The sequence below is a fragment of the Coptis chinensis genome, chromosome 7 (genome assembly GCF_015680905.1).
Source record: "Coptis chinensis isolate HL-2020 chromosome 7, ASM1568090v1, whole genome shotgun sequence".
Lineage (NCBI taxonomy): Eukaryota > Viridiplantae > Streptophyta > Magnoliopsida > Ranunculales > Ranunculaceae > Coptis > Coptis chinensis.
In genome coordinates this window covers 9,713,111-9,720,567 of record NC_141462.1, presented here as the reverse complement: position 1 = coordinate 9,720,567, position 7,457 = coordinate 9,713,111, and the positions used below count along the sequence as shown (strand labels likewise).

At 36.2% G+C, this 7,457-nt stretch overlaps 1 pseudogene; it reads left to right on the top strand.

Moving 5' to 3' along the window:
• The first annotated feature begins 6,711 nt into the window (after positions 1–6,711).
• On the top strand, positions 6,712–7,457 carry LOC147485881 (uncharacterized; annotated as a pseudogene).

Genomic DNA, 7,457 nt, shown 5'->3' with positions numbered 1-7,457 from the left:
TTTTTGCATAAATAATTTCATATTTTCTAATCCAAATATTGCTCGAACCAACCACGTGAGTTAACATTTGGTTGAAATAAACTGAGGGTTTTGATTTGTGGTTGTTCATTTTATATTGGATTTGGCACATTATGAACTATATATTTAAGCGCTAAGTGTATGATGTGGAGCCCAACGAAGATCACTTTATGTTATATGCTATGCTGCACTAAAGAACATATTCAATGGTAATACGGAAATACCAAATCAACCGTCAACACCAAATCTTCAAAATTTTGCTGAGATCCAACCTAAGTCCTTCACCAAACATATCATCAAAGGCGCCACCAATCAAACCTTAAATTTCAGCAATTTATTATTATTATTTTTTTGAAACTATTATGAGGTTAGGCATACTTCAACCTGTATTTATCGTCAAATTAAATTATGTCATGGATTCAGCCATTTGCATCCTCCTCCACAATACATAACAACCTATCATGTAGGGGAAGGGAGTAATACAAAGTTACATCATCAGTCATGGTTAGACTCCTAGCTAATAATAAGTATGTCGCCCTATTAGTTTCTCTGAACCCACGGTAAATGACCAAGACTGAAGAACTTGAAGCTTGCTTCTTATGGAGTTCACCATTTTCATACACTACCAAGGAGGAGGAGTCCTACATCATACTATTGATGATTGCACAACTAGCAGAGTCCGAACTGACTTCTATTTGACCAATATTCAATAGCATGCATGCTTCAAGACCAGCATCGATAGCTCGTATCTCTCTTGATAATATGTGTTTCTTGCCTCCACTGTAAGCTATTACAATATATCCATCACGTGTCCTAATAAGACCAACATGTCCACCAGCAATCTTGATTGGCAGCAAATTAGGTTGTGTTTGCTGCTAGGCTTGGTGCGCAGCTTATAACAAACCGTGTGGACTTTTTCAAATGATAGACACGGTCCGTGGTGTGGCGTGTCGACCTATTTGGTAAGGCCTACGTGGTTTGTGGTTTAGTGTAGCACTGTAGCGCATACTTTAGTAAAGCACGCGACTTACTGTGTGGTGCGCGGGCTTGGGTAGTTTTCACGCGCTTTATGGCTTGGTGTGTGGGATTGGGGCACGCGGTTAACATAGTGACGCGTGTAGATTTGTTAAGACTAAAACTTAGAGCATCTCTAGGTAGTAGTATCACCTCCAAATTCGCTTCTAAATCTTGGAATTTTGCGAAAACCAACTCTAGGTGAAGCAAATCCGGTCGTATTACCTATCTAGCCCATAGTTCATGATTCCGAACGAAACTCCGGAATTCCGCCCAGAATTTCGGTTTTTCAAAAAAACGGAATTCCGAATATAGAGTCGAAATATCCAAAATTCCGAAATCATCCGAAATTCCAAATATAACAAGGGTCGAAATTTAATGAATTTCGGTTTTTGAATTTGTCGGAATTTCAAAAATTCGAAATTCCGAACTATGGTCTAGCCGCATCCGTGGATGCAAATTTGAGATTTCGGATGTGGATGCGGCACGATAGTGGTAATATCATGCACCATTGCAAATGTCGCATGGGTTTTTCTTTTTACTTTTTCAATTTAGCGTGACATTCGCGCGACAGTGGGAATGTCGGCGTTTTTTTTTTTTTTTTTTTTTTTTTTCTTTTACTTTTTTCAACTTGGGGCGACATTGGGAGTGTCACGCGATAATACCAATGGCGCCCGGGGTGAAATTTGCGGGCACCTAGAGTGTCTAGCCGCATCCGTGGATGCAAATTTGAGATTTCGGATGTGGATGCGGCGCGACAGTGGTAATGTCATGCACCATTGCAAATGTCGCATGGGTTTTTCTTTTTACTTTTTCAATTTAGCGTGACATTGGCGGCGGCGGCGAAGGGGAATTTTTTTTTTTTTAACTTTTTTCAGCTTGGGGTGACATTGGGAGTGTTGCGCCACAATACTAATGGCACCCAGGGTGAAATTTGCAGGCACCTAGAGTTGGTTAGATTTTGAGGAAAATTTTGTCAAATTTTAGAGGCAAATCTGTCAAGTGATATTACCATCACCTAGAGATCTGCGTTTATCCTCGCCCGGATGCAAGGACAATACGGGTCACTAATGGGTTGTCCTCGTCCGATCTTGGGATCAAACTAAACCGGATCACGATCAATACGGTCAAACATCAACTAAAACCGAGGATCAACATGGTCAGGATGCGGATTTTGACCCAAAAAAAATAAAAAATAAATCAAAATAATATTAAAAAACTAAATTTTTTCATTTTTTGTTTAGTTAAGACTTATGAGATGTTTTTAAAGTTTGATTAGAAAATATTAAACTTAATTTTGTGGCAATTTATTTTTAATAGTTTTGAATTTATAAATGTTGATATATTTAATTTAGTTTTTAATGTTCAATTTATATAAAATAAAATTATAAATATTAATTAATTTTCGTGTCCTTTGCCGCGTTCACGTCTTATCTTTTTGAGATATAATTTAGTCGCCACGTCTGTGTCTGTGTCTGTGTCCGCGTCCGTACAACATAGGTTATCCTTCAACTTGAACTATCTATTCACCATCCTACCCAATTCCAGTTTGCATTTTTATATTCGATTGGAACATGTGATGGACCAAAAATATGTTGTCTAAATAAAAGAAATGTACGACCTGTCACACATCCTTATGCGTGTCGATCATTTCTGAATTCAGATACCTACGTTACATACTACATAATTACATATTGAGTATGCTAATAAAGTAAAAATAATTAACCACAAAAGCCAGAAAGTGTATTTGGAAGCTAACTCATTAATAGTCTTGAAATAATCGGCATACATTGTCTTGTGGGGGCAGGGGAAAAATGTATTTCCCGCCATAGTTCAGGATTTCAGAATTGCTGGAGAGTTATAATTCTAAAATATTTCAAATAAAAACAAAATTTAAATTATTCGACCCACCCCGTAGTCCTTTACATTATTATTTCGAGTTCTTTAAAAACAAAAATATCTAGTGGAATTCTGAGATTAACTATGTTTCCCACTTGGCGTCTGAAACATTTAATTATCAACCTGGTCAGCCCAAAGACTCATTGGTTGTCATAGCTTCAGCCCTAGTTAACCTGTACAACTATCTGCCTGTATCATTACTCATTAAGGCTAAATTCAATAGTGCGGCAAAACACCAAATATAACCGAAATTGTGATTCAATGGTGCATCAAAACGCTAACCCGCCAATGTTATTGGTATAAGTTTATCTATCTATACCGTCAGTTTTAACGATATAGCGTATTGTCTGCACGCCAGTAGGAACGGCGGCTAGAAAATTTGTTTGACCAAATTTATTTTCAAAATATTTTTTGTTTTGATGAATTACATTTGTATCCCCATTATTTTGTATTTGTATAATAAAGATAAAGGGCAAAATGGGAAGGAAAGAAAAAATGATTTTCCATATGCTTTTTGGGGTGGCAGCTAGGGAGGTTTCAATTATTTTTTTTTTTTTTTATTTTTTTTTTTTTAATGTACGCCATTGTCAATGGCAGTTAGGGAGTGAGTGATTGTGTTTTTTTTTTTTTTTTTTTATTTTTTTTTTTTTTTTTTATGCAATTGGAGAAAACCATTGACTAACCGTATACACTATTGTATTGTGGTTTGGTGGGATGGCGCACCAAACCATTGGACTTAGCCTAAGGTTGGGTTGTAAACTTGTAGAGAGTGTATTTTGAGTCCATAGCTAGATACCCCAGCCTAATTTGGACTAGTTAATGGACCCACTGAAGTGTATGCAATTCGTTATTTTAACTTCCCTAAGCTTAAATTGTATATAATTCAAAAAAAGATATAATAATCCAAAACTTATACCACACTCCAAATGTTACACCCAAAGGCCTCAGATGCTATTTCAAAATCTCGCTCAAATTTGAGATAAAAAATGAGTTTGAGTGGGGTCACATTTGACGTCAAAAAATTATTAACACCTGAACACGGTAAAAAACATTCAACATGAGGTTCTAGAAAGAACTCAAAGGAGCAGGGCGGATCCAAGGGGGGCGGGGGAGTGCTGCAACACACCCAATTTTTTGGTCGAAAAAAAAAAATACTAGTTATAATAGTGTATAATTTACCCCAAAAATTATATTTGTAGTGTATGTTAATTGTAGTAGTCTCTCTTGAGTGGCAATCCTGGATCTGTCCCTGCAAAGGAGCAATACAAAGTTACATCATCAGTCATGAAAACTAGAACTATTCAAGCTCATCCATCTTGTAAAAGAACTTTTTCACTCATCTTTATTTTGGAGATGACATCCTAGTGTTTATAAGAAGAAAGGAAGACTCAATGTTGGTTCTAAAGACTATACTGGAGGATTTCTCAAGTGCAACTGGACTCAAGCTGAACCTCAACAAGTCTACTATTCTCATTGGTAGACTTACACGTATAGGGAGAGAGCACACATTTGGCTTCTCTAATGGATATGGATATGCAATTGGTAAAACCTCCAATCAAATATTTAATTATGCCCTTAGTCTTAACAAAAATCAACATAAAAGATTGCCTTCTTTTGGTGGAGAGAACTATTAATAGGATTGAGAACTGAAAGAATAGATTCCTCGATTATGCAGGAAGACTTCAACTAATAGTATCGGTGTTGGCAACTTTTCATATCTACTGGGCCAAGACTTTTATTTTACCGAAAGGTGTACTGTGTTGATTCAAGTGTCAAATATTTGTGCCTCCTTTCTATGGTCAGGGCCAAAAATGGAGAAAAACAAAAGCATCAGTCAAGCAGAGAAAATATTCAATATCCAAAAGAAGGAGGTCTAGGCATTCAGGATCCCCTCATTTGGAACATATATTGCATCCTATTGTGAACTCATTTTCAATATTGCATAAAGAAGTTAGGGATTTGGATTAGATGGACATGGTTTGAACATATTAAATAATTTTTTTTTTCTGGACTATGACCATACCAAAGGATATATCTGTAAGGAAATTATATTTTCTTTCCTTCCCCTAAATATGGTCATTATAGGAAATCCAATATTTTAGGATATATGCTAAATATTGGTTTTTATATATCTTGCACAAGATTGTGCAATATCCTCTGCCTTGATGGATGGCTGAAATTAAGAAAATCCTAATTGGTAGAATCGGTCTTCTCTCTACCTATAAGTAAAAGCTTTTGTTCATCACAAAAACTTCACTTCACAAAATTCAACACATTAAGATTTGTAGGCAAGGAGAGAGAAACAGATCTATTCTCTGGCGATTAAAGCATTCAATCAATAACAACATCAGACAACAGGATCGACAAGCTCTCTGCATCAAGATGTCTGGAGGTAACATTTAAATTGTTTTTTGATTAATCCTACATGTGATTATTATGTAGTTCACGATCTTAGGATTATTCATGTTAAGAAATATCTAACATGTGGTATCAGGAGCTAGGTTTTAAAACACATGATAGTCCATTAGTTAGGATTACTTTGGATCGCCATAATCAGCATATGTTAACTCTGTTTTGGAGCAATTTATTGATCCAACTATTATGGTCTGCATAAATGGTTTATGTTTAATTTATTCCACAATTTTAATTAATGCACGACTGTTTGATCATGAGAAATCAATGTAATAGTTTAATGATAATATCGTGATAACATTAAGTAACAAAGCATGTTCTTTATCTAGTAGCACATGCATATTAAAGTCTTCTGTTTTGATGATGAGCATATATTTTGCAAAGTTGAAAGTTGTATTATTCTTTCCTACGGATTAAAGTTTGGTTACTGTCTGGTTTTGGGAGGTTCATGTGCATTATATTTTGGGTTGAAGATTAAAATCCTACTAATGGGCTTCGTGGTTCTACTCGTTCCCTTTATTGAATGGAAGAAGGTGTTGATATCATTAAGATATCATCAACTCATTAAGATTCCTTTGGGTTTCAACAATTGCAATTTTGACCAACTATGATTTTTTATTCGTTTCTTAATTATTGTTATGATGTAAGTTGTTTTAACCCAAAGCCCAGCCCATTAATGAATTGGGTATGGTTTGACCCTTACGCACTAAACGAACCTGAATTGGTTCTGACCGGGATAGATCTGACTCATAATGACCGGGTCCAGTCTCACCATGTTAACCGGGACCCTAACTATTAAACACTGAATTTTGGCCCTAGTAGTATCATCATGATGTTTAAACTACATATTGTTCAAACAAATGAAGCTTTTAATCACCCACAGGCGGATTATATTCATACGTCCAAACAATAATTAAGGAGTATTTTGTTCCCATGTAGACCAAGGATATCCACAGATCTTAATTAGGAGCAACATCACTCAATTTTTTTTTATCACCTTGAATATAACGACCTTAGATGGTATAATGTGTAAAAATTATAGTGACTACCCACAGGAGCACCTAAATTTTATGTTGTATATATTCATACACGTGTTGTTTTAATTAAATGTCTTATTGTATAGTATCTCTATTTGCAGTTATCATACCTACCAATCTAAATTCGCATGCTACCTCTGTCACTAAACTCAATGGAACCAACTTCTTAGAATGGAAAGAGCAAGTTGAGTTCACATTGGGGGTACTTGAACTGGATATGGCTCTTCTTAATGATAAACCACCTCCACTTAGTGCCGAAAGTACCGCTGAGAAAAAGAATCTCCTTAATACTTGGGAGAGGTCTGACAGACTAAACATTATGTTTTTGCGAATGACTATTGCTACCAACATCAAAACATCCCTTCCTAAATCTGAGAATGCTAAGGACTACATGCAATCCATTCAAGATAGGTTTAAGACTGCAAACAAATTCCTTGCTGGAAAACTAATGGCAGATCTTACAACCATGAAGTTTGATGGCACTCGCTCAATGCATGAGCATGTCATTGAGATGACCAACCTTGCAGCAAAACTAAAGAATTTGGGACTATCAGTGGATGAGGCTTTTCTCATCCAATTTATCCTGAATAGTTTACCTCCTCAGTACGGGCCTTTCCAAATTCATTACAACACTATTATGGACAAGTGGACAATGAATGAATTGGCTAACAAACTAGTTCAAGAGGAGGCCAGGCTGAATCAACAAGGTATAAAAGTAGCTCATCTCGTTCACGGAGCTGGACACAAAGCTGGGAGAAAGCATAATTCAGGGCATAACCCAGATCTAATGAGGCTAGTCAAAACCCCAAGAAGACAAAGAAGGAAGACGTATGCAAATTTTGTAAGAAACCTGGACACTTTCAGGCAGACTGCACTAAACACAAAGAATAGTTCGAAAAGAAAGGTAACCCCATGGGTTTCATAAGTTATTTTGAATCAAATCTTACTTATGCGCGCTTCTTCTGATACTTGGTGGATTGACACCGGTGCTAATGGTCATGTTTCCAACTCAATACAGGGATTCCTTACGATCCAAACTACAAACCCAAGAGAGAACTTCCTCTTCATGGGAAATAA